Source organism: Manis javanica, chromosome 2, assembly GCF_040802235.1.
Source record: "Manis javanica isolate MJ-LG chromosome 2, MJ_LKY, whole genome shotgun sequence".
Classification (NCBI taxonomy): Eukaryota; Metazoa; Chordata; class Mammalia; order Pholidota; family Manidae; genus Manis; species Manis javanica.
The window spans coordinates 84,783,665-84,811,407 of NC_133157.1; the positions used below are offsets into that span (position 1 = coordinate 84,783,665).

The 27,743-nt window shown below is 41.2% G+C and overlaps 1 protein-coding gene across 12 annotated transcripts in view; it reads right to left on the bottom strand.

Moving 5' to 3' along the window:
- The window catches only part of FANCC (FA complementation group C), a 319,450-nt gene that overhangs the window by 187,388 nt on the left and 104,319 nt on the right, over nucleotides 1–27,743 (bottom strand). For 3 of the 12 annotated variants that reach the window (XM_073228778.1, XM_073228776.1, XM_073228772.1), the window contains exons 2-5: nucleotides 15,479–15,528; nucleotides 13,587–13,693; nucleotides 5,685–5,751; nucleotides 4,675–4,857 (exon numbers count right to left, since the gene is read on the bottom strand). The exons of 4 other annotated variants lie outside the window; for them this stretch is intronic. The gene's annotated coding sequence lies outside the window, so the exon portion shown is untranslated. The remainder of the gene's footprint in view (nucleotides 1–4,674; nucleotides 4,858–5,684; nucleotides 5,752–13,586; nucleotides 13,694–15,478; nucleotides 15,529–27,743) is intronic. 5 more of the 12 variants (XM_036991262.2, XM_073228775.1, XM_073228773.1 and 2 more) reach the window with 4 other exon arrangements.

The following is a 27,743-nucleotide window of genomic DNA, read 5'->3' on the forward strand; positions in this document are numbered from 1 at the left end:
CTCGACCAGCACTTCTCAAACTATCTTTCAGAAAGCAAGGCAAGTTTCTAAAGCTCCATGTCAATGCCTAAGCATGTAAGCGGCCCCAACTTCTCAAAGAGCACAGCAGGCAGGCCCCAGCACAGCCACGTGGGAGGTCTGGTCTACCACGATGCTGGGACCAGTGACTGGTGATAGCATGAGCCAGCAATTCAACCTCTCATTTAACATTATGTGGCATTATTTCCCTCTCCTAATTTACTAGATTTCAGGATGGAAAAATCCATTCCATAATTTAACCTGCAACTTTCTGGTCCTCCATTAGCATTGCTGTTGAAAGACACTTTTGTATCTCAAATGGCTGTCTAGAGATACCTTGGAATTCAACCTTTTTTAGATTTTCTGAAAAGTCTGAAGACAATTCCTTCTCAGCTGATAGGAGGAGGAATATGGTACCTTTAAAGTTCTGTAAAAGTCTACAGTTACTACAAATGCAAAAGAAAAATAGTTTTAAAAAAGCATTTAGTGTTAGTCATCATTGTTTTCTCCCATAGCAAATCTATAAGGCCATATATGCCCTAAGAGCAGTCAGGGCTACATTTTGAGTAATGTGAGAAACTGCGAAGCAGTTATACATTAATTGCGAGCACTGACATAGTTACTGTGGTCCTGACATCCACCCTTCTACAGAGCAGTGTGTAAACATCTAGGGCAACAAAAGTTGACAACACTGGCAACAACAGTATAGGCTTTAAAGCTTTTTGTTGAAAAAATCATTTACTACAATGAAACCTTGTAAAAGTTCAACATACAAAATGGACAGACCTGTACATATCATATATCTGATAAGGGACTGAGGTCCAGAATATATAAAGGATACCTTCAACTCAATGACAAAAAGACAAACAATCCAATTTTTTTTTAATGGGAAAAGGACTTGAGTAAACATCGCTCCAAAGACACACAAATGCCAATAAACACATGAGATGCTCAACATCACTAATCATTAGGGAAATGCCAAGCACACTCACATGACATACTATTTTATACCATCAGGACAGCTATTAGAACACACAGTAACACCTGTGCTGGTGAGGATTTGGAGAAACGGGAACCCTGTGCACTGCTGGGAAGAAGGCTGTGGAAAACAACACAGTGGTTCCTCAAATTATTAAATACTGAATCATCATATGACCCAGCAACTCCATTTCACATATATGCCAAAGAATGAAAAGTAGGGACTCAAAAGATCATGTGCACACCCATGTTCAGAGCAGCATTACCCACACAGCCAAAAGGTGAAAACAACCCAAAAGGCCATTGACAGATGAATGAATAAACAAAATGAATATATGTACCATGGAATATTATTCAGCCTTAAAAAGTACAGAAATTCTCATGTAATTGTAGATTAATGATACCAAAAAAAAAAAGCATGGAAATTCTTATACATACATGGATAAACTTTGAAAACATTATGCTAAAAGAAATAGACCAGACACAAAAAGGCAAACACTGTGTGACCCTCTTTGAGGCGATACCCAGATTAATGAAACTTTCTGAGGCGAAGCAGAACGGTGGTTGCCAGGGGCCGAGGTGGGCAAGTGAAGCATTAGTCCTGAATGTGAACAGAGCTTTGGTGGGGAGATGAAAATCCTCTGAAGATGGAGGCGGTGGTAGCCACACAACAACATGACTGCTTAATGCCACTGAGCTGGAGACTGGAAAAATGGGTAAAAGGGCAGATTGTATGGCATGTATAATTTACAAAAGAAAAGGAAAAAAGGACAGAGCTAGAGCAGTTCCAGTCAAAGCAGAGGCCAGGCGGGGGGTACCACTGCATCCCCCCATGGCCTCCTCCCCTTCAAGGCCCATGCCCCAGAACAGCCCTGCAGGCACTGCAGGCTGCCCACTTGAAAGCCTAGGCTCTGAGGCTGCTTTGTTAACTAACAGTTGGCTCTGTGGAATCACAGAGCTGAGTGTCTGTAGGAGGCTAGATCCCCTCCAGTGCCAGGGGAGCACCTTAATTAATGCAGACCAGTGCCCCTTAAACATTGTGTTCTCAGGATCCCTTCACACTCCTAAATACTACTGGGAACATTCCTCAGTGTTTCTGCTTATATGGGTTATATTTATCAATATTTATCACATTAGAAATTAAAAATGAGAAAAATTTTAGACCAGAGAATACACACTCCCTTAGTTGCCAGAGTGGTGACACCACCATGTACTGTGTAAGCTCTTGCCAGCTCCACTCCGCAGCATCAGTGAGAGAATCAGTGAAAATGCAAGAATCTCTTAGCATTATTATGAAAGTACTTTTGCCCTTGTGACCCTCCCAAAAGGATCTCAGGGATGCCCAAAAGTTCCCAAGCCACATTCTGACAATGGCTGATATAGACCAGCCAGGGTATTTCCAAGTGCTCTTACAGCTGTAAGAAGGGTCAATGTTACGCATCTCTGGACTATGAGAACTGAGCTTTGGCTGGAGGTTTTCTGTGTTTGTCTCTATGTTAAATAAATTCATGTTTTTCCATATTAAACACTACGCTCTTCCTGTAGTACCAAGAATGGCAGTAGTCACCTTGGGACCCAAGAGCACCTAAGTCTGAGAGGACCAGCAAACACACTGCTCACGGCAGAGCAGAAAGGCGGACCTGGGCCTGCCCACTGGCAGGGTGAAGGTGGTCAAGCGGCCAGCCAGACCATAACCTACTCCAAGCGGCAATGTAGTAACAAAAAGCACTATTTTCTTTTCACTGAAGTCACTTCTCACATGAAATAAACACCAGAGATTTATGGACAGAATCCTACAAATCATACTATTTATGGAAAAAGAAAAAGAGACAAATACCTAGCCTCTAATCAATGTCATCAACTAGGGACCTTGTCAGAAAATATTTAAAACCTCCAGAAATATAATCAAGCATGAAATTAAGAAATTCATGTTCAACAATGCTTAAGCTTGACAACATTCTTCCTCTTTCTTTCCGAAAGCCTGATACCAATTATTTTTTATTTACTGACCAGCAATGTTTCTTTGCTTCATTATTTTCAGAAAGACGGGTCAATTTGTCCCTGTGTTTGTGGCTTTTTTTTAAAAAGTCACATTAAAATATTCTTGTTCCCACAGAAAGTGCCTATTTTTAAAGAAACAAGGGATAGATTTCCCCCCTTAAAAAGAATGAGTCTGTAAGGAAGCTCCCCTTGGAGGAGCTGGTTTTTCTGTTGAGTCTGCAGTGTTTTGCCTCTGAAAGTCTAACCAAAACCACAGACTTGACATTTGCAGATAATTTCAGACAAACCTCAGGTATAAACAAAACCTGGGTCTAAGGAATCAAAGGAGGCCACAGCAATCCAGGTGAGAGTATACATGCTCTTCTGACAACTCTGCAAAGAACTGAGAAGTTTAATCTAGCAGACAACTATCTCAGGAGTTACCGAACTCCGTTCTCCCATCCATATTCCCAGCCACGTGGGAACAAGAGCTGCACCAGGACCCAGCTTCTCACTGTCAGCACCCCTTCACGACAGTGCTGGGCTCAGAGCTGCTAAGACAGATACCCTTGACCTTGTCTCCATCAGAGCACCAAAGAGCTGGCACTGGCCCCAAAACACTGGTCTACCCACAAACATTCTGTTAGACACAGTCAGAAATTAGAATACATTCTGGTAAAATGTAATGCATTGCCTTATAAATAATTAACTTTCCTTACATTCTTGTTGTCAACTCACTTATCTGACAGCAAGACTATGGACTTTTAGTGAGACCAGTTAGAAAAATGGATGAAGGAAAACGTTAGATAGTAAAATATTACAGATCCTCTTGTCACTGGTGATGTGGCTCCAAGTTATTTCTGCCTCTTTCTACCTGTGGTTCTCTTCATAATTTATTATTAAATAATAAAAAATAAAAAGACCCACACATTTACTGGGTGCCTGCTTTATGGCAGAAACTCTGAAAAACATTGCAAATAGAAAGATGACAGTACTCCTTGCTCTCAAGCAACCTGTGGCTGAGTAAACCAGGCTCCATGAACAGACAAAACATGAGCCCTTGTGGGACCATGGGCTGTGGCGGGAGTGTCACCCAGCACGGGGGTGTCAGATGCTTTAGTTGTGTCAGAAATGACACAGAGCTAAGCAAGATCATGAAGTTGAGCAGAAGTGAGCCAGGCAAAACCTCAAAATCAAACACGCAGTGCTGCCATACCGCCTGAGAAAGGCAAGTTGGTCCCTGTTTCTCAAACCATAAGAAAAAACTGTTGTGAGCTTCCAGGGTTGTCTAAAATCATCTTTGTTCTGTTAAATAAACCAAACATGTGATAAAATGATTTATAAGACATAGATAATTGGTCAGTCAGGTCACCAAATATATTTCTCAGATATATTTGTTCTCTATCCACAGTTCCTGGAAACACTGCAGAGCCACAGAAGTGAAATGGATGTCTTGTCACTCAGGAAGGTCACTTGGATTTTCAGGGTCTAGTTGCCAGGAGGACCAACTCTGAGTAGAGGGGGGAGCATGAGCACTCCTTCCCCCAGGCTCCCAGGAAGGGAGTGGGAAGGGGGCTGGAGGCTGAATCAGCCACTGGCCAATGGCTTAATGCCACTGAGCTGTAACACTAGCGCCACAGGACTAGTAAATCATAAAAACCCACGAGAACAGCATTTGGAACCTTTTTTATTATTTACCTGTTCAGAAAGCTTCTATACTTGGGGAACCAGATGCTTCCACATGCCTCTGAGCCAGGCTCCAAGCTCCACAAAGACGGATGCCCCTTTATTCAGGACCTTGACCTGTGTATCTCTTCATCTGGCTGTTGGCTTGTATCCTTAATGAGATCCTTCATTAAATCGATAACTGTAAGAGTTTTCCTGGAGGGCGGAGCCAACATGGCAGCATGAGTAGGACAGTGGGAATCTCCTCCCAAAAACATATATATTTTTGAAAATACAACAAATACAACTAATCCTAAAAGAGAGACCAGAAGACACAGGACAAAAGCCAGACTACATCCACTCGTGCAAGAGCCCAGCGCTTGGTGAAAGGGATAAGATACAAGCCCCGGCCCGGCGGGACCCGAGCACGCCTCCCCCCAGCTCCCGGCAGGAGGGAGGGGGAGGCCAGGACTGCTAAACACCCAGCCCCAGCCACCCGCACCAGAGCGCAGACACAGTGCATGCATGGAGGGCTAAAAACTAGAGAAATAGGGCAGCAAGATCTCTGAGCAGGTTCCGAAACTGATGCCCCGGTGACAAAGAAAAGCGAGTGCTTCTTGAAAGTCTTAAAGGGACAGGGACATAACAGCTGGATGGAAACAACAAAGGTCACAGTCCAGTGGCTGGAAATTACAGGGAAAACCGGGCGCACTAACCCCCTGGGCAACAGCTCTAAGACCCCTCACGGAGGTAAACAGCCAAACAACCCCCCCCCCGTCCATTACCCCTCCGGGCGCTGCAAAAGCAGAGAAGCAGCCAAAGGCAGGCCCCGCCACCTCAGAAAGGAAGTTTTCTCCATATCGGCCAGGCAAGACACAAAGACCCAGTCTACACGCAATAACCCAACACAAGCCACTAGGGGTCGCAGTTTTCCCAGTAAAGAAAGGCCAGTAGCAAGTGAAAAGTTTGTCCCTCCCAGCTGACAGTCAATAGCACCTGTCAACATGAAAAGGCAAAATATGATCCAGACAAGAATAACGCACACAGCTTCGGCATCTGCTACATCTTCTCCTGAGAAGGAACCTGGGGAGATAGATTTAGCCAGTCTTCCTGAAAAAGAATTCAAAACAAAAGTCATAACCATGCTGATGGACTTGCAGAGAAATATGCAAGAACTAAGGAAGGAGAATACAGAAATAAAACAAGCTCTGGAAGGACTTCACAACAGAATGGACAAGATGCAAGAGACCATTAAGGGACTAGAAAACAGAGAACAGGAACGCAGAGAAGCTAATGCAGAGAGAGATAAAAGGATCTCCAGGAATGAAAGAATTCTAGGAGAGCTGAGTGACCAATTGAAAAGGAACAATATACGCATTATAGGGGTACCAGAAGAAGAAGAGAGAAAAAGGGATAGAAAGTGTCTTTGAAGAAATAATTGCCGAAAACTTCCCCAAAAGAGGGGAAGAAATAGCCTCTCAGACCACAGAGGTACACAGAACTCCCATGACAAGGGATCCAAGGAGGGCAACACCAAGACACATAATAATTAAAATGGCAAAGATCAAAGACAAGGACAAAGTATTAAAGGCAGCAAGAGAGAAAAAAAAGTTTACCTACAAAGGAAAACCCATCAGGCTATCATCAGACTTCTCAACAGAAACCCTACAGGCCAGAAGAGAATGGCATGGTATACTTAATGCAATGAAACAGGAGGGCCTCAAACCAAGACTACTGTATCCAGCATGAATATCATTTAAATATGAAGGAGGGATTAAACAATTCCCAGACAAGCAAAAGTTGAGGGAATTTGCCTCCCACAAACCACCTCTACAGGGCATCCTACAGGGACTGCTCTAGATGGGAGCACTCCTAAAAAGAGCACAGAACATAACACTCAACATATGAAGAAGGGAGGAGGAGGAATAAGAAGGGAGAGAAATAAAGAATCATCAGACCGCATTTATAAAAGCTCAGTAAGTGAGTTAGGTTAGACAGTAAGATAGTAAAGAATGTAACCCGGAACCTTTGGTAACCACAAACTTAAAGCCTGCAATGGCAATAAGTTCATACCTCTCAATAATCACCCTAAATGTAAATGGACTGAATGCACCAATCAAAAGACACAGAATAATAGAGTGGATAAAAAAACAAGATCCATCCATATGCTGCTTACAAGAGACTCACCTCAAACCCAAAGACATGCACAGACTTAAAGTCAAGGGATGGAAAAAGATATTTCATGCAGACAACAGAGAGAAGAAAGCAGGTGTTGCAATTCTGGTATCAGACAAAACAGACTTCAAAATAAAGAAAGTAACAAAAGACAAGAAGGATATTATATAATGATAAAGGGCTCAGTCCAACAAGAGGATATAACCATTATAAATATATATGCACCCAATACAGGAGCACCAACATACCTGAAACAAATACTAACAGAACTAAAGGAGGAAATAGAATGTGATGCATTCATTCTAGGAGACTTCAACACACCACTCACTCCATAGGACAGATCCACAAGACAGAAAATAAGTAAGGACACAGAGGCACTGAACAACACACTAGAAAAGATGGACCTAATAGACATCTACAGAACTCTACATCCAAAAGCAACAGGATACACATTCTTCTCAAGTGCACATGGAACATTCTCCAGAATAGACCACATACTAGGCCACAAAAAGAGCATCAGTAAATTCCAAAAGACTGAAATCCTACCAACCAACTTTTCAGACCACAAAGGCATAAAACTAGAAATAAACTGTACAAAGAAAGCAAAAAGACTCACAAACACATGGAGGCTTAACAACACGCTCCTAAATAATCAATGGATCAATGACCAAATTAAAATGGAGATCCAGCAATATATGGAAACAAACGACAACAACAACACTAAGCCCCAACTACTGTGGGACACAGCAAAAGCAGTCTTAAGAGGAAAGTATATAGCAATCCAAGCATATTTAAAAAAGGAAGAACAATCCCAAATAAATGGTCTAATGTCACAATTATGGAAATTGGAAAAAGAAGAACAAATGAGGCCTAAGGTCAGAAGGAGGGACATAATAAAGATCAGAGAAGAAATAAATAAAATTGAGAAGAATAAAACAATAGCAAAAATCAATGAAACCAAGAGCAGGTTCTTCGAGAAAATAAACAAAATAGATAAGCCTCTAGCCAGACTTATAAAGAGGAAAAGAGAGTCAAACAGTATCAGAAACGAGAAAGGAAAAATCACGACGGACCCCACAGAACTACAAAGAATTATTAGTGAGTACTATGAAAACCTATATGCTAACAAGCTTGGAAACCTAGGAGAAATGGACAACTTCCTAGAAAAATACAACTTTCCAAGACTGACCCAGAAAGAAACAGAAAATCTAAACAGACCAATTACCAGCAAAGAAATTGAAACGGTAATCAAAAAACTACCAAAGAACAAAACCCCCGGGCCACATGGATTCACCTCAGAATTTTATCAGACATACAGGGAAGACATAATACCCATTCTCCTTAAAGTTTTCCAAAAAATAGAAGAGGAGGGAATACACGCAAACTCATTCTATGAAGCAAACATCACCCTAATACCAAAACCAGGCAAAGACCCCACCAAAAAAGGAAACTACAGACCAATATCCCTGATGAACGTAGATGCAAAAATACTCAACAAAATATTAGCAAACCGAATTCAAAAATACATCTAAAAGATCGTACACCATGACCAAGTGGGATTCATCCCAGGGATGCAAGGATGGTACAACATTCGAAAGTCCATCAACATCATCCACCACATCAACAAAAAGAAAGACAAAAATCACATGATCATCTCCATAGATGCTGAAAAAGCATTTGACAAAGTTCAACATCCATTCATGATAAAAACTCTCAGCAAAACGGGAATAGAGGGCAAGTACCTCAACATAATAAAGGCCATATATGATAAACCCACACCCAACATTATATTGAACAGCGAGAAGCTGAAAGCTTTTCCTCTGAGACCGGGCACTAGACAGGGATGCCCACTCTCCCCACTGTTATTTAATATAGTACTGGAGGTACTAGCCACAGCAATTAGACAAAACAAAGAAATACAAGGAATCCATATTGGTAAAGAAGAAGTTAAACTGTCACTATTTGCAGATGACATGATATTGTACATAAAAAACCCTAAAGACTCCACCACAAAACTACTAGAACTGATATCGGAATACAGCAAAGTTGCAGGATAGAAAATCAACACACAGAAATCTGTGGCTTTCCTATACACTAACAATGAACCAATAGAAAGAGAAATCAGGAAAACTACTCCATTCACAATTGCATCAAAAAAAAAAAATACCTAGGAATAAACCTACGTGAAAGACTTATACTCTGAAAACTACAACAAACTCTTAAGAGAAATTAAAGGGGACACTAACAGATGGAAACTCATCCCATGCTCGTGGCTAGGAAGAATTAATATCGTCAAAATGGCCATCCTGCCTAAAGCAATATACAGATTTGATGCAATCCCTATGAAACTACCAGCAACATTCTTCAATTAACTGGAACAAATAATTCAAAAATTCACATGGAAACACCAAAGACCCCAAATAGCCAAAGCAATCCTGAGAAAGAAGAATAAAGTAGGGGGGATCTCACTCCCCAACTTCAAGCTCTACTATAAAGCCATAGTAATCAAGACAATTTGGTACTGGCACAAGAACAGAGCCACAGACCAATGGAACAGACTAGAGAATCCAGACATTAACCCAGACATATATGGTCAATTAATATTTGATAAAGGAGCCATGGACAACAATAGCAAAATGACAGTCTCTTCAACAGATGGTGCTGGCAAAACTGGACAGCTACATGAAGGAGAATGAAACTGGACCATTGCCTAACCCCATATACAAAAGTAAACTCAAAATGAATCAAACACCTGAATATAAGTCATGAAACCATTAAACTCTTGGAAAAAAACATAGGCAAAAACCTCTTAGACATAAACATGAGTGACCTCTTCTTGAACATATCTCCCCGGGCAAGGAAAACAACAGCAAAAATGAACAAGTGGGACTATATTAAGCTGAAAAGCTTCTGTACAGCAAAAGACACCATCATTAGAACAAAAAGGAACCCTACAGTATGGGAGAATATATTTGAAAATGACAGATCCGATAAAGGCTTGACATCCAGAATATATAAAGAGCTCACACGCCTCAACAAACAGAAAACAAATAACCCAAATAAAAAATGGGCAGAGGAACTGAACAGACAGTTCTCTAAAAAAGAAATACATATGGCCAACAGACACATGAAAAGATGCTCCACATCGCTAATTATCAGAAAAATGCAAATTAAAACTACAATGAGATATCACCTCACAACAGTAAGGATGGCTGCCGTCCAAAAGACAAACGACAACAAATGTTGGTGAGGCTGTGGAGAAAGGGGAACCCTCCTACACTGCAGGTGGGAATATAAATTAGTTCAACCATTGTGGAAAGCAGTATGGAGGTACATCAAAATGCTCAAAACAGACTTACCATTTGACCCAGGAATTCCACTCCTAGGAATTTACCCTAGGAATGCAGCAACCAAGTTTGAGAAAGACAGATGCACCCCTATGTTTATCGCAGCACTATTTACAATAGCCAAGAATTGGAAGCAACCTAAATGTCCATCGATAGATGAATGGATAAAGAAGATGTGGTACATATACACAATGGAATACTACTCAGCCATAAGAAAAGGGCAAATCCTACCATTTGCAGCAACATGGATGGAGCTGGAGGGTATTATGCTCAGCAAAATAAGCCAAGCGGAGAAAGAGAAATACCAAATGATTTCACTCATCTGTGGAGTATAAGAACAAAGGAAAAACTGAAGGAATGAAATAGCAGCAAAATCACCGAACTCAAGAATGGACAAACAGGTACCAAAGGGAAACGGACTGGGGAGGATGGGTGGGTAGGGAGGGATAAGGGGGGGGAAGAAGAAGGGGGGTATTAAGATTAGCATGCATGGGGGTGTTGGAGAAAGGGGAGGGCTGTACAACACAGAGAAGACAAGTAGTGACTGTACAACACTTTGCTATGCTGATGGACAGTGATTGTAATGGGGTTTATAGGGGGGACCTGATATAGGGGAGAGCCTAGTAAACATAATATTCATCATGTAAGTGTAGATTAAGATTAAAAAAAAAAAAAAAAAGCAGTTCCTCTGTGGTGACCTCCAATGAGTTCTACACAATGGTATAAAGGGCATATAAAAGTGTAGGCAAAGGGTTTGTTTCTGCTTATACAGAGGATCAAAGCCTAATTTGGCTACCCTGAAAATGAACTAAGATACGATATGAAAAAGAACTTCCAACATCACCACTCTCTGGAAGACTCATGCCAGAAGATGATCATCAAAAAACCCCAACAAAGATCCACGCGCTGCTACAGGAGTAGATGCACTCATCCCACCAGTTCCTGTACTTGCCATGGGAATGAAGAAGGAGATATCTAAGCTAGCCTGTGCATACAGTAAAACAACAAATTTGACTGGATCTACACTGTTGGAACTCAACCAAGAATTAGGAGAGGTGCAAACTGTAGTGCTCCAAAATCTTACAACTACAGACTATTTACTGTTAAAAGAACATATGGGATGTGAACAGTCCCCAGGAATGGGTTGTTTTAACTTGTCTGATTTCTCTCAGACTGTTCAAGTTCAGTTGGACAATATCCACCATATCATAGATAAGTTTTCACAAATGCCTAAGGTGCCTAAATGGTTTTCTTGGTTTCACTGGAGATGGCTGGTAATTATAGGTATGCTTTGGTTATGTAACTATATTCCTATTATGGTAATGTGTGTGTGCGCAATTTAATTAGTTGTTTAAAACCTATACATGCTTAAGTTACTCTACAAGAAGATAAGTCAAAGAAATAATCAATCTTCCCATGTTTTCTTCCGCCTTCTACTTCTATAGCTTTTCTTCTTCCTTCCTAATTACAACCCATAAATAGAATTCGTGCCTCATATCGAATTTACCGTGTATCACAATTCTTCCAAGTGGTAAAGATACCTCGAGACAAATGCTGGGCATAGAAGCCACAGGGCATAAATATGCAAAGAAGTAAAAAACTAACCTCTTCAAACAATAAGGCTTCTCTCTCACTTACCAACTTTACATTTCCCTGTATGGCCCCGGAAGATAACTGGTTAGCCAGAGACGGGTAAGATTCCTCAAGGGAGGAACAACCTAAGACAGGCACAGTCGCAGAGGGGCCATCAGGTGAGAAATAGGGGATCAACAGAGGTGAGGCTTAGAACCTCCCCCCACCCCTGTTCTGAGAGAAATCTGCTGCATCCGTGGATGTTTTATTGCCCTTGTCTAGCTTGGATTAACACATAGTCTACAGGCACACACCTGATCATCTACATTTGCTCTCTTACAACACTAAACTGTTTTCTACCTTTATCTTGCATCTACCTACCACTTCAGCATTTTATTAAAAATAATAATAATAAGGAGAGAAATGTGGTATCCACATATAAATCAAGTATAAAAATCAAACGAATATTCATATTTGAACTGACTGTTTATAGTTTATAATGCATGATCAAAACCGAAAGTTTCTGTGATGACTACCCTTGTACTATTCACCATGTAACTTATTCACTATGTAAGAATTTGTTCTCCCCGTAAGAACTTGTTCGTTATGCTTCAGAAGATTGGAGACTGATGAAAATTAGGCTTGGGGTGGATTAATGATTATACATTGAGCATTGAGTCCCCTATACAGAATTTTATTGTTGTTAACAACCATTTGATCAAAAAAATAGGAGAGATGCCCTCAAAAAAAAAAAAAAAGTACACACTTCCAATTGTAAAATAAATAAGTAACCGGGATGTAATGTATAGCATAAGGAATATAGTCAAAATATTGTAACAACTTGGTATGGTGATAGCTGGTACCTAGAATTATCATGTATATAAATGTTCAATCACTGTATTGTACACCTGAAACTAATGTAATACTGTGTGTCAACTACCCTTCAATAAAAAATAATTATCTTAAAAAAAAAAGAGTTTTCCTGAGTTCTGTGAGCTGCTCTAGCAAACTGATTAAACCTAATGAGCAAGTCGTTGGAACCTCCCTCCTGCAGCCAGCTAGTCAGAAGCATGGGTGACACTGTGGAACGGAGCAGAGGGCAGTCCTGAAGGATGGAGCCCTCACCCAGGGGAATCTGGCACTGCCTTTGGGTAGACCATGAGAGAACCAAGCTGAATGCCCAGACACCCTGCTGGAGACCCCGTCCATCAAACATGCACATTGGATTTGGGTTCGGGAGCCCTCAAAGAAATGTAAAACCAGTAAAAGTACTATGCTTGCAGTTCTTATACAGCTACAATATTTTAAATGCACGATTAAACACCCATCTAAGAAATCCACAAAGTGAATACGTTTCACTGACAATGAATTCAGCCTCCTTGACCTAGTCAGGTGAGACTCACTCCTGCTGCGCCTGCTGGTCCCACCACATGCTGGGCTGGCACCATTCACCCACCACTTCCCTCGTTTGGAACCATGGTGCAGCAGCCCCTCTCAGCTAGCTCACAGCTGGTGTCTGCACTCCCACCTCTTGTTTCTCAGCATCCACATGCAGTACTGCGCACTGACACAAACAAAACTGAACCTCTGATGTCTAAGACACTGTGTAGGTGGAACTGAGGGCATTTTGGTTTTTGGAAATAACTGAATTTTTAAAATTACCATCAAATGAAAAATACAAGTGAAATCCTTGTAGAGAACCATGGCACCCTAATAAATCCCACCTGTTTTTTGGGGCTGTAAGCCTCTGAAGGAGGAGTTTAAATAACTGTGTCCCATGGGTCACTGAACTCACACAGAAAAGCATTTTTGTGGTTAGCCTTTAGTACTATTGAAAACCAAGTATCTCACTTTATTTCCTTTAAACCTTCAGCCCACATGACTTCCAGTTAAGATGGCACAGTAAATTCACTTTGATGGATCCTCTCTACTCCAAACACACAGCAATGAGAGGAAACCTAAACAGAAAAAAACAAAAAGCAAGCTCAAAAATAATAAAAAACATTTCTATGAAACAGATATGGGGCAAAAACACAAAGAGCTAGTAAGTCAAGTTAAAGCTTGAGGTTCCTAAGTTCAGGATCCAAAAATAGACAGAGAAACTATAAGTATGAGTGAGCCCCATGAGGTTCTGAAGCTAAACACAACCCACAAAGGACAAAGTCTAACCAAGCATCGCTGCCTGAAATCAAGGTGCTCAGCATGGGAGGGCTTCCCCACTCCTGAGGGATGGCTGACAGCTCCTGGTCTCAGATGTGGTCTAGGGGAAAGGGTGGACACAGGCCAGCCAGCCACCAGGAATTTGATAAAGCAGCCGGCAAGGGCCCAACTAACAAGCTGCACTGTGGTTCTAGACTGGGGCTCAGAGACAAAACTATTAAACAGGGAAAAGTGAGCAGAGAAGAAAGAGGTAGAAATGAGTGAACAATGGAAAAAAAAATTTCATTTACATCGTCATTCAAGCAAAGTTCTTAAAGTACATGAAGAAATTTAATATCAATAAAGGCAAAAGAGTCAACGAACCCGCCACCAATTCAGGTCAGAAGAAGTCAACATTATAAAACAACCCAGCAAAATATGTGTGTTTAAGATGCTTTTTAAAAGCGACTTGAAAAATAAGAAACTACAAAACAAAAAGGCAGAATTAAAACAACAGATAGTTTAAAAAGAACCAACTGGAAATTATGTATGAAGAATATAGTCATTAAACTAAAAAATCAGCACACACATACTTTAACTGGGAAGAACTGAAGAAAGAGCTGGTAAATCTGAAGATTGTACTAAGGATCTCACTCAGCCTATAAGGAAAAGAAGAAAACTATGACAGCAGTTAAGAAACCTGAAGGTTGGCTCCACAAATACATAGGAAATGTTACAGCAGAAGAAAAGGAAGAGATGGAAGAGAAGCAATATTTAAAGTGATAAAAGCTAAGAATGTTCAAGAAATACATGAGTTCTCAGGTTAAAAGTACATTCTTAATACTGAGAAAGATAACTTAAATAAATAAGCAGGTAATTAAACCAATAAACAAATACACACAAACATAAGTATTAATTAAAAAAGAAAATCTCAAAGCTACCAGAGAGCACCGAGCATGCACTCTGAACATGCAATCCTGAGTGTGCACCGAGCATGCAATCCTGACCACTCAATCCTGAGCGTGTACTGAGCGTGCAATCCTAAGCATGCTCCCTGAATGTGCAATCCTGAGCATGCACCAAGCATGCAATCCCAAGCGTGCACCCTGAACGTGCACTGGTCCTGCCAGGTCACAAAGCCTGGAAGGCTGGTTGCTGGCACTGCAGTCCAGGCCAGCAGAGGTCACTGGCACCCAGCAGCCTGCAAAGACCACAGGGGAATAAGCCACCCGGAACAGCACACCCAGGCTGATGCAGAGCCCCACAAGCATTCTGCCTCTGCCTTATCAGCTAGCTGGTGAGTACAAGGTAAAGTAAATGTCTTTCTCTTTAGCAACAACCCAAAGAAACTTCCTGAAAAAACTGAGCTGTAAACATTTCAGATTTGTCCTGCCTGGAACGGATACTCAGACTGGGTTAAATTTCTCTTCCTTGCCCACTACACTACTGTCAGCAGCACAAACATGGGCATTAGCAGGCTCCCGGCTCATCAGGGCAGGACTGTGACTCCCAAATCAAAAGAAGTGAGACAAGGACCTGACTAGAGTTACGACTAGCTGTTATTTGAACTCAATGCTTTTCCTCTATATTCCTTTACCACTTACCCATACTTCTCTCCATACATTCATTTCATTCTATCACATCTTCTCTGAAGCTAAAGGAAAAGAAAACATAAACAAGAATGACAGCCTGAGTTATCTGGAAAAGAACTTGATTTGGAGGATCACAGATGATCTATTTACAATAGAAAATGGTCACAGAAAATTGGCAACACAAAACACATCACGGTTATTCAGATAAAGACTAGAGCCACAAAGTTTTTAAAAGGTTGTTAAGTAAGCCCCTTAGTTAAGTTCCCCTGAAAAGCAGAGCTCAGGGAAGCTAGGGGAAGACTAAAACCGCCTCATTTCCAGAGAGAAAAACCTCTCATCAAAACTACCTGTATGATGCTCTCCAGCTGGTGCACCTGGCAACCACTCCAGGGGATCCATATGGACACATGCCATAGAACCAGCCACCACAGCCACAGAACCGCTCTCTGAACTGTTCTGTTACGACACAAGAGCACCACCTACTGAAATAGTTCCAGGGGACAATTCAGCCCATTTGTTGAAAAATGGCTATATACCTACCTCTACCCAACTGCTTACCTTGGCTTCAGAAAAACATGGCTTCAAGCTATTTCACCCTAACTGGCTGTCTCTTTCTCTTTTAGAATGAGTGCCTTTGCCAAGACCTCCTGAAAAAGGAACGGCACACCTCCTCCGTGCTCCCCGTTTTTACTTTAACAGCCACAGCAAATGAGTCTTTACTGCTGCTAATGTCCTCCTTCCCTCCTATCCAGCTTCCGCTACCTGACTGAACACTGCTTTGCTAGATCTCTGCCCTACCTGTTTTCCAGGGGCAAAGAAAATTCAAGGGGAGAAGTGAGTAGTTCTAATGGGTCTGGGGAGGATATGTGTAAAGTAGCCCTCTAAAGCTAAAAGTACTAATATTGGGGGATTGTACATTTTCAAATCCACTAAAAGATGATTAGAAAAGTCCCCTCTCCTGAAGGAGCTTAAAATGAACATAGAGCTTCTAGAGGCCAAATTACATTTTTTTTAATAATACCTGACAACAAAATTTATTACAGAGCTACAGTAATCAAGAGAGTGTAATACTGATGATAAAATAGATGTATCAATGAAAAAGCATATGAGGTCCACGCAGATTTGGACAAGAGTTTCAACAAAAAGACAAAGATTTGTCAGTGGGGAGAGGAGAGGGTTTTGAACATACAGTGCTGTAACAACTGGATTGCCATACATGCACAAAAATTAATTTTGAAACATAATTGTTTATATAAAATTTTTTTTTATTTTGGTAACATTAACGTACAATTACATGAGCAAAATTATGGTTACTAGACTCCCCATTATCAAGTCCCCACCACATATCCCATTACAGTCACTGTCCATCAGCGTAGTAAGATGCTACAGAATCACTACTTGTGTTCTCTGTGTTGTACAACCCTCCCAGTGCCCCTCTACCACATTATATGTGCTAATCGTAATGCCTCTTTTTCCCCCCTTATCCCTCCCTTCCCACCCATCCTCCCCAGTCTCTTTCCCTTCAAATGGACTGTTAGTCCATTCCTGGCTTCTGTGAGTCTGCTGCTGTTTTGTTCCTTCAGTTTTTTCTTTGTTTTTATGCTCCACAGATGAGGGAAATTATTTGGTACTTGTCTTTCTCTGCCTGGTTTATTTCACTGAGCATAATACCCTCTAGCTCCATCCATGTTGTTGCAAATGGTAGGATTAGTTTTCTTATGGCTGAATAATATTCCATTGTGTATATGTACCACCTCTTCTTTATCCATTCATCTACTGATGGACACTTAGGTTGCTTCCATTTCTTGGCTATTGTAAATAGTGCTACGATAAACAGGGCTGCATATGTCTTTTTCAAACTGGGCTCCTGCATTCTTAGGGTAAATTCCTAGGAGTGGAATTCCCGGGTCAAATGGTATTTCTATTTTTAGTTTTTTGAGGAACCTCCATACTGCTTTCCACAATGGCTGAACTAATTTACCTTTCCACCAGCAGTGTAGGTGGGTTCCCGTTTCTCCACATACTCGCCAACATTTGCTGTTGTTTGTCTTTTGGATGGTGGCCATCCTAACTGGTGTGAAGTGGTATCTCATTGTGGTTTTAATTTGCATTTCTCTGATGTGAGAAGTGCAGCATCTTTTCATGTGTCTGTTGGCCATCTGAATTTCTTTGAAGAAGTGTCTGTTCAGATCCTCTGCCCATTTTTTAATTGGATTATTTGCTTTTTGTTTGTTGAGATGCATGAGCTCTTTGTATATTTTGCATGTCAACCCTTTATCGGATCTGTCATTTATGAATATATTCTCCAATACTGTAGGATGCCTTTTTATTCTACTGATGGTGTCCTTTGCTGTACAGAAGCTTTTCAGCTTGATATAGTCCCACTTGTTCATTTTTGCTTTTGTTTCCCTTGCTTGGGGAGATATGTTCATGAAGAAGTTGCTCATGTTTATGTCCAAGAGATTTTTGCCTATGTTTTCGTCTAAGAGTTTTATGGTTTTATGACTTACATTCAGGTCTTTGATCCATTTTGAGTTTACTTTTGTGTATGGGGTTAGACAGTGATCCAGTTTCATTCTCTTAGATGTAGCTGGCCAGTTTTGTAAATGACTTATTAGTGAAGAAGAAAGTAAGTAAGGAAAAACTATTTACGAGTTATTATAAGAAACATCAGGGTAGAACTGATTGTTTTTGTAACCTGGGTACATACAGAATACAACTGAAGCCACGGCAAAAATTTGGTTCTTTCTAGAGCCCTTCATGGCTTGTGTGAGGCATCAAGGTACTATCAATGACAAAAACCCTAACACAGAATCACTTGAACAATCCACATGAATTCTAGCCTGTATGCCATTTAGCTCTGTTCTGTTTTACTGGTTGGGGGGGCTGAGGTAGGAGGCCACTCTATTTATGAGCCACTATACATGTAACCTCTGCTGTGCTTCAGTCATGATGCAAAAGCAGCAGCTTGTGTTTATTCAAAATCTCATGCGCCCTCTCCTCCAGGACCAGTTGGGGTGCCCAGTACAGCCAGATCACTCACATTAAAACAGAGGGGAGATCCTCCACATGGCACAGTCAAGGAAGAAACAACATGTATCCCCAAAATACCAATTATCTGATGCCTATAAAAGTACAAATTTGTTCATTTGGAACTCATAAAAGCTTTGAAACAATAAATGTGCCTGTGTTCTATTTCAATTACTTCATGGGTATAAAAAAACCAATGCTGTAGAAAAATTCCAGTCACAGTCTGGTGCATAAATGACTATGCTAAGTGCATAGTTAGGCTACACACATGTCTCCAAAGCCCTGTATAAGGTGCACCAAGACCGGGTGTCACAGGGACAGTAACCCAACTGAACGGGAGAACCTCAGGGAAGAGACCTGTTGAAAAGGAATGAAATTATTCAGAGGTACATTCTAAGATAAACAGCAACTGACTGATTGACCTAAATAAAGCAGGAAAAAAACCCAAGTAGGGACTCACAGTCCCTGTAGAATTTTTTTTTAAAGCGTAATACTGGGTTTTGGTTGCCCAGTATGAAATGAAAGGCCTGTTAGAAAATGCCAAAAGGAGGCCAGCAAAAATACTGTTAGCATGCTACTTTTGACCCAATCTTGGTCCTCATTATTCTCAGGTGTAGTAGACATTTACAGTCACCTCTCCAGCACCCATTTCCTTCCTTCCTCCGTCTTAACAAAACCTGAAAATTTCCCAGCCAGCAGATTTGGGGAAGAGATGAATGAACTCTGATTGGGTTAAAGCCACCATAGTTCTCAGAGACAACCCTGACTCATAGGGGCCTTTGACAACGAAGATATTTTGGGTTGTCACGACTTGGGGAGAGGAGGCTGCTGGCACCCAGTGGGTGGAGGCCAGGGAAGCTGCTCCATAGCCTACACAGGACGCCCCACAGCCAGCAGTTCTCTGGTCCCAAACGTCACTTCCTCACCACGCTGGACGCTCTCTCTCACGCAGCTCCTGGAAAAAGGAGATGCAGCAGGTGAAGAGGGAAACGCACTCCAGTCACTGCTGGAAGCCACCTCAACCACAAGGCAGCCGCTTTAGGACAAAGTGTGGAAGGAAGAGCGGGGATGACTTCTCGCCATAAGGTCTCTTAAAGATAAACCACTTTCTGGACACTGATTTTTTTTTTTCCCTCCCTGTATGACCTTTTCATCAAACAGTACACTCAGTACATCACTGTAAGATAATAATTCACCATGATGGTTTCAGATGAAGCCCAGACTCCCTAGTTCACTCGACATAGCACTTTCTTGTCAAGAATACCATATGGAACAAAAAAGACTTTTTAAATTGGTTCTAACATGCCATGTCATCTGTAGTAATAAGTTACGTGGCAGGCCCCCAAAATATATGTCCATGTCCTAAGGCCCACACCTGCAACTGTTACCTTTAAAGAGTGCAGGAGCTACTGGTTGTAAATCAGTGATCCAGCTCAACGCTTTTCCTTCCCAGAAGAGATAATGGGTGCAGAGGGGTGAAGTGCCTTCCTTAGATCATCTCTGTGGTTAGAGTCCCACCAAGGGAAAACTCAGGTCCCCGGCACCTCCTCCATTGTTCCACCTGAGGTCATACTAGTGGAGGTCATACATAGTAGTGGAGGAAAACACGACTAAGGGAGCAGAAAACTGTTGAAACTTTTACTTTTTTGAGAAAAGATGAAATGATACAGGTACTCTAGCCTAGAAAAGGGAAGGGTGGTGAATGAGTTAGCAAATGCCTACAGGTGAAGAAAACATTGACTAAAGGCTACTCCACATACATTCATTTTGTGTTGATAATCAGACCCTGGTTTTTCTATCTTTTTGTGTGTCTTATAACTGAAGAGTTTCAACACTTTAATTATGTTAGACTCTGTTATACTAGATTTTATTGGCACTATAAACTAGAGGGACAAAGGGAGAACAGTGACAAGAAGCCCCTGACACCCTCTCTCATGGGTCCCACATTTGCTCCACTTCGTAGTTTCTCTCCAAAGACTAGCTTCCTCCGCTGACTCACAGCTTTTTTGTTTTCCTGGCCTGTACATAACTTTTTTAGTACAGTTCAGAACTGGTCACAACTCTGTATGACCTTTCCAGCCCAATGATTCCTCATCATCTAATTAACTCAGTACCTCAAGGTCCCTATTCTCAAGGAAGAGAATTTAATCAGCTCAATTCAACCAGTGAAGTCTCTAGATTGTTTTCCACCACAGAAACTGCCAATCCTGCAAAGACTGGCAGTGGGCAGGTAGTAAGGCCTGAACAGATGCTTCAAAAAAGGGTGCAACAAAGAGGAAATGAATGGCATGCACATTAAGGAACTCAGGAGGTATATAGATCTTTTAGTTAAGTCTCTCCAGGAAGATTATGCCATTTTTGTTCTGTGGAAGAGGTGACCACAATCCGTAAACAGAGAACAGGAACTATTTTAAAATTTTCTTCTAGCTCTATGGGTCTAGAGCAAAACTACTGCTTAGGGCTGTATTACCAGATTTTATCATTTGTCCAGAAGTATCTCCATTTAGCAGACCATCAAAGAAACCTTAGAAAATGAAAGAACAGACTTGCCATTACTTGAGAAAGGAAGGGAGGAAAGAAATAAAGGAAAGATATCAGCAGTCCTTACGTAAGTAGAAATTCTCTTAACTACATTATAGCCAAAGTTCAGTCCAACAGCTCAGACAGGAGTGGAATCAGAAGTGATTCCTTGCATAATTTTAAAAATGAAAATAAAAGGCTGACAGAGGTTGAGGGGAGGATGAACAGGGCACAAAGAATTTTGGGTAGTGAAACCCCTCTGTCTAAAATGGTGGGTGTGTATTGTTACACATGGTACCCGTCATCACACATCTGATGTACCCACATCATGACTGAGCCCGAAGGTAAGTGATAGACTCTGGGTGATCACAATGTGTTACTGCAGGTTCATTGTCTGTAACAAATGTGTCACTCTGCTGGGGGATGTGATAGTGACAAGGCTGTGCACTGGGGTTGGATACACAAGAACTGTATTTTCCACTCAGTTTTGTTGTGAACCTAAAACTGCTCTTTAAAAAGTCTATTTAAAAAGGCCATGGTGACAGGAGCAGAGACACTGGACACTCTGGGTGTAAGGATCAGAAATAGGAGCAGAGAGAAAAAGGGAAGAATGGTCTCTGCTGCACATGGCAGCAGCCGCAGCCCTTACACCCTATATAGTGAAGATAGTTCCCTGAATTACAACTTCATGGATTCACACAGCCAGATGCCTGCTTTCTCCAGACAGAGAGAATTCGTGTTGTACTATGAGGTATTATCTGCTTCCAAGTCTAGTAAGTGAACTCAACCACCAGGAAATTAAATCCAAAAGCTTTTATTGGACCTCCCCTGAAAAGTACCAAGATAATATGCATTTCCGACATCTACTAAGGTTTTCATAGGGAGACCCCCTCCCATATCAAAGACACGAGGTTTTTGTTGCTGGGTTTGTTTGTTCTCAAAGACATTTTCATCCCAACTTAGGATGTAGGGTATGTTAACAGTGCCATAGGGCCTCCAGCATTAATTCCACGGGCTGTTTTAACCTTTCCTCTAACAGATGCTCCTCTTCCTGCACAGAGCCTGGTCCTTCTCTTACCTTCCCTGCCTCATCTTCAAGACCACTCATTTAGGGGCAAGGAGATCTCAGGTAACGGCTGGAATCCATATGCCTGTACCTCACCCAAGTCTTGATAAAGAGCTACCTGCTCATTCCCTGTCAAACCCTAAGAACCGTATTTGGTCCGGCAATCCTCAAAAGGTTTCACCACATCCATTTGGGTGAGATCTCAAAAACAAATAAATAAAATTAAGAAAGAATATGAGTTATTTTACTTACTAATTGTGGGTAAAGATGTTGAAAAATTTACATTAGCTTAAAAAGAATAATTGTAACATTTGGTTAATTACAATTGAGTTTTGAGAGTAACATAACTTTGTCAACATTTTCTTTGTTTTTATGTTTTTCCCTATAGGACAGATTTCCTCCTTTAAGCCTTTGGGGAGAAAGATCCAATGAAAGTACAAAAGGTTTACATGGTATTTCCTGGGTTTTACCCTTCATTTTCATTGGAAAAAGAAACTTACGAAGCCATATTTTCATTCATCTAAGAAACATCCTCCAAGCACTTGTTCTGAGACATATTTCTAGGGACTCCACCAAACTGAGGTTCCAAAGCACACCGTGTGCCAGGCACACTGCCAGAGAGGAGTGACAAAGGTCAGCTTCAGGTAGTCCTTTGCCTCAAGAAGCCCTCCTGTAGAGTTTTCCAAATTGCAAGTTGTAAATCAATTCAATTGATAGCAACCAAACACTTTTTTAAATGAAGGTAGAAAATACAGTACACCATATACAGAAAGAGTGCTGTTCGCTGAAACTTATGTAAAAAAAAAAAAGTATCTGTGTTCTAAATAGGATATAAAGTATATTTCTTATTGTGGAACGGAGTCAAAAAGTTTTAGGAAACTCTGCTCTAGCAGAGGAAATGTATTATACAAGAAATGATACCAAAATATACTGAGTAATATAAAAGAGTAAGTGGAAGACACTCTGGAACACCAGAGAGCATTCCCCAAACGTCTTTTGAGTCTATCACTTTACACTTCTTAGAAACCTACAGAAGAGGATCCTTTAGCAGACAGCGTGAGACATTCTTATTGGCTCCCCAGAGCAACTGGCAAAAACTACTAAAACAACCATCATTTGAAGCTTCTGGAAGTGGTCCTGTGGGGAAACAGCAAATGAAAAAAATACCTACTCAAGGAAATCTATGAAAATTTGGTAAGATAGGAGAAAGTCTGTGGTATTTGAACAAAGGCCACTCCCTACTTCCCAGTTCAGCAAAAATCCACTCCATACTCCTATAGCCAAAGGCCTCCCTATCACTGCGGCTACAAGCCAGAGGGCTTTCTTCCTTCTGGAAGGGAGGAAGGAGCAGGACTCCAGCTTTCCTCAGCTTTCCTCCAGCTGCCTATCCCTAGGCTAAGTTCCAGAGCAGAATAAATGAGAGGTAGGGCCTCCCTTCTTCCACCAGCGCCGACTTGTGGAGTGACAGCTCTAACTCGGTGTGGCACACTGAGAATAATGGGGCCTGAAACTCCTTCCTCCGTGATTCCACACCAGGAGGGCAGCTGAGTAGAACTCAGGCTGTTACATCCCCACCAAGTGCTCACCTAGAGCAAGAATGTCACTCAGAGAGAAGCTTGTCATTGTCACCAGCCCAGCTCCAGAGCCCTGGCTCAAGATTTAGCCTGAAAGGGGAAGCAGTCCATAACAGAAAGCTTCTAATTTCTACCCAAAGGAACTGACTTCATCTGCAATAGAGTCTACTGAAGTTCAAGCCTAAGTGTGTTCTCAAAACAGTGGAGAATGCGGTGAAAGGCAAGTAGGAGAAGATTCAAGATACAGGCTAAACTGCACATCAGCTAGTTTGCAGGAGAGAACTGGGAGTAAGCCTGGAGAAACCTTCCTGCGGTTGGAACAAATACCAAACACTGACCTCAGAAACTATTCCTTCAAAAGAACCACAAATAATTGGGGTTCATTTGTAGAGCAATTTATATCCCAGAGAGCAATTATCCAGCAATTAGCAGAGCTCAATAGTTGGGTGTGGTTAGAGAAAAAGTAAAAGAGCCCTACCAGCATCACTGTCCTCCAAGGATGACTACAGGTCCACCAAGGGGACTGCAGCAGAGGTTTAACATGGTGGGCAGGGAAACAGACCAGCCAGTTACTAAAGAAATAAACAAGCAAACAACATAACAAGCCCTGGACGGGGGGAGATGACCAGTGTCCAGGGTTGCTACAGCATATTATCTAACAGGTCCAACTTCAAAAAAAGAAAAGTATGAGGCATGCAAACAAACAGGAAAGTATGACCCATACACCAGAAAAAAGGCAGGCAAGAAAAACTGTGTGTTAGAGCAATGAGATATTGGTTATCAGAAAAAGATTCTAAGGAAACCATTATAAATGTTATCAGAACTAAAGAAATAATTAAAGAAGTAACAAGAAGTATGATGATGACAATTAAACAGAGAATATCAGTAACAGACAGAAATTATAAAAATGACCAAATGGAAATTCTGGAGTTGATACAATAAGAGGGAAAGAAAACTTCACTAGAATGGCTCAATGTTAGATGTGAACTGACAAAGAAGAACAAGCAAGTTTAAAGACAGAAAGATAGCTATCAAGCCAAATAAGAGAGAAAAAGAATTAAGAAAAATGAAGAGAGCCTCAGAGAAATTTGGGACACTTGTAAATGCATGAACATTCTCGTACTGGGAGTGCCAGAGGCGAGTGTAGAGAGAAAGAAGAGAAAAATCATTTACATAATGGTTAAACCTTCTCAGATTCACTAGGAAAAAAAATCCAGGAAGATCAATAAACACCAAGTAGAATAACTGCAAAGAAATTCACAAATAGACAAACCAGAATAAAAATTTTAAAAGTCAAGGATAGGAGAAAATCTGGAAAGCAACAAGAGAAAATGACCCATTACTTACAAAGGGACCCCAATAAGATTGACAGTGGATTTATCAGCAGAAACAACAGAGGCTAGAAGACAGCAGATAACACATTCCAAATGCTCAAAGGAAAAACTGCCAAACATGAATCTCCTATCTGGCAAAGCTATTTTCAAAAATGAAGATGAAAAAAGATTTCTTTGGATAAACAAAAATGGAGAGAATTTCTTAGAAGACCTATCTTACAAAAAATACTATAGTAAGTTCCTCAGACTGAAAGCAAGTAACCAGAAGATACTTTGAATCTACACAATAAAACACCAGTAATTATAAATGCATACTTTTCTTTCTTTCCATAACTGACAAAATTAATCAATTGTATGCTGTAAATATACTGTATCATTGAGCCTACAACATATAGAAATGTAGGATATGTGCAAGGACTGAGAACAAAACTGGGTTGGACTCTGGAGATGACTGTGTATGGCAAAGTAATCTCTATGACAATATATTGTTGGGCTTGTAACACTGAATGATACAATAAACAGAACACAAAAAGGCAGGGGATAGAGCTACAAAGGATTAATGTTTCTGCACACCACTGGAATTAATCTAGTATAAACCTGAAGCTGCTTCTGATAGGTTAAGATACACATGGTAAACCCTAGAGTAACCATTAAAAAAAAGTACTCAGATATAGTGAAATCATCATTAAAGAAATTAAAAGGCTATATTAGAATATACTCAATGCAAAAGAACACAGTAAAGGAAAAACAGACAGGAACAAAAGACAAGAAACATAGAAACAAGTAGAATGGCAGACATAAATCCAGTTATATCAGTAATATACCAATGTGAGTGGAATAAACAACCCAACCAAAAGGTAGAGATTATCAGACTGTTTTTTTTTTCAGTTTAGATTTTTTAATATACCTTGTTGTGAAGAAACAGTTATATCACTACTAGATAGTAATCCAGGAGATTCAAGATGACAGTGTGAGAGGTGAGATGGAGAACTCCTCCCAAAACAACAAATAGTATAAAATGTAGTTGATTGATACAACTAACCCTAAAACAGCAACAGGAAAGAAGGCTGAACCAGACTGCATACAGACCTCACGAACGGAGCAGACCTCATGGAACAGGGTAAGGGACCAAAGCCTTAATCCGGCGGGACCCGAGCCCTTCAACCACCCCAGCTCACTGGCAGGAGGAAGAGAAATGGAGTGGGGGAGGGGGTGGAAGCCTAGAACTGCTGAACATCCAGGCCTGGAGATCTGCTTTGTGAGCAGAAACCTACACTGTGTTGTGCTCTGGAGGTTGGGGAGCTCGGACTGGTGAAGTGTTTGAGAGACAGATTCTGGCCATTTGTGGAAGAGGGGATCCACACCCGACTGCTCTGGGACAAAGAAAAGGCAGGCGGTCTGAGAGGCTTCCTAGCAGCAAGAGGGCTGCTGAAGGGTTGGGGTTTGCACAGAGCTTGCTGCATGGGAGAAGTGAGAGCTGGACAACGTTGTCTGGGTGCGCTCTGCCCAGCTGGTTGGGAACTTTGAGGAGCTTCAGATGCTCCATCCCCCTGGCTGCCTACTCAACTCCAAGGCCTCCTACGGTGATACACGCATCATCCTGCTGCGCCTTCCTCCTGGCCTGCCAGCACCAGATCGCAAACTGGCAGTCACTGTGCTGGGATCAGGCCAGCCAGAGGGAGGACCCGACTACAACAGCTAGAGACAAAGCACAGAGGCTTAAATGTGTGAGCTTGGCCCGCTGGCTATGACACTGGAGACAGACACCACAGATGGGAATCAGGAAACAGATCTTTCCTCCCCCCAGGCACCAACTCTGCTCCTCAGTGACCCCTAACCTCACTCTAGGGGCTGAGCCACTCCAGAGACTGCAGTTTCTGCATACTAGTGGGCACCACAGAAATGTGAAACATCAAAAGAACATGGTTCAGACCAAAATCTCACAAACCCCAGAAAAAAGGTCAAATGAAACTGAACTCACAAATCTGCCTGAAAGAGTTCAAAATAAAAATCATAAACATTCTTATGGAGGTACAGAAAAATGTTCAAGAACTCAGGAACAAATTTAAGTCAGAGATTCAATCATTAAGAAATTCCATATCTGAAATGAAACATACAATGGAGGGATTTAAAAGCAGATTAGATGTAGTAGAAGAGACAGTAAATGCAATAGAAATTAGAGAAGAGGACTACAAAGAAGTTGAGGCACAGAGAGAAAAAAGAATCTCTGAGAATGAAACAGTATTGAGAACACTGTGTGAGAAATCCAAATGGAACACTATTCATGTTATAGGGGTACAAGAAGAAGAAGAGAGAGAAAAAGGGATAGAAAGTGTCACTGAGGAGGTAATTGCTGGAAACTTCCCAAATCTGGGGAAGGAGATAGTCGCTCAGGACATGGAGGTGCACAGATATCCCAACACAAGGGACCAAAGGAAGACAACACCAAGAAATATAATAATTAAAATGACAAAGATCAAGGATAAAGATAGACTTTTAAAAGCACCTAGAGAGAGAAAAAAAGATCACATTACAAAGGAAAACTGATCAGGCTATCATCAGACTTCTCAACAGAAACCTTACAGGCCAGAAGGGAGTGGAATGATATGTTTAATGTAATGAAGCAGAAGGGCCTTGAACCAACAATACTATACCCAGCAAGGTTATGATTTAAATTTGAAGGAGGGATTAAACAATTTTCAGATAAGAAAAATTTGAGAGAATTTACCTCCCACAAACCACCTCTACAGACC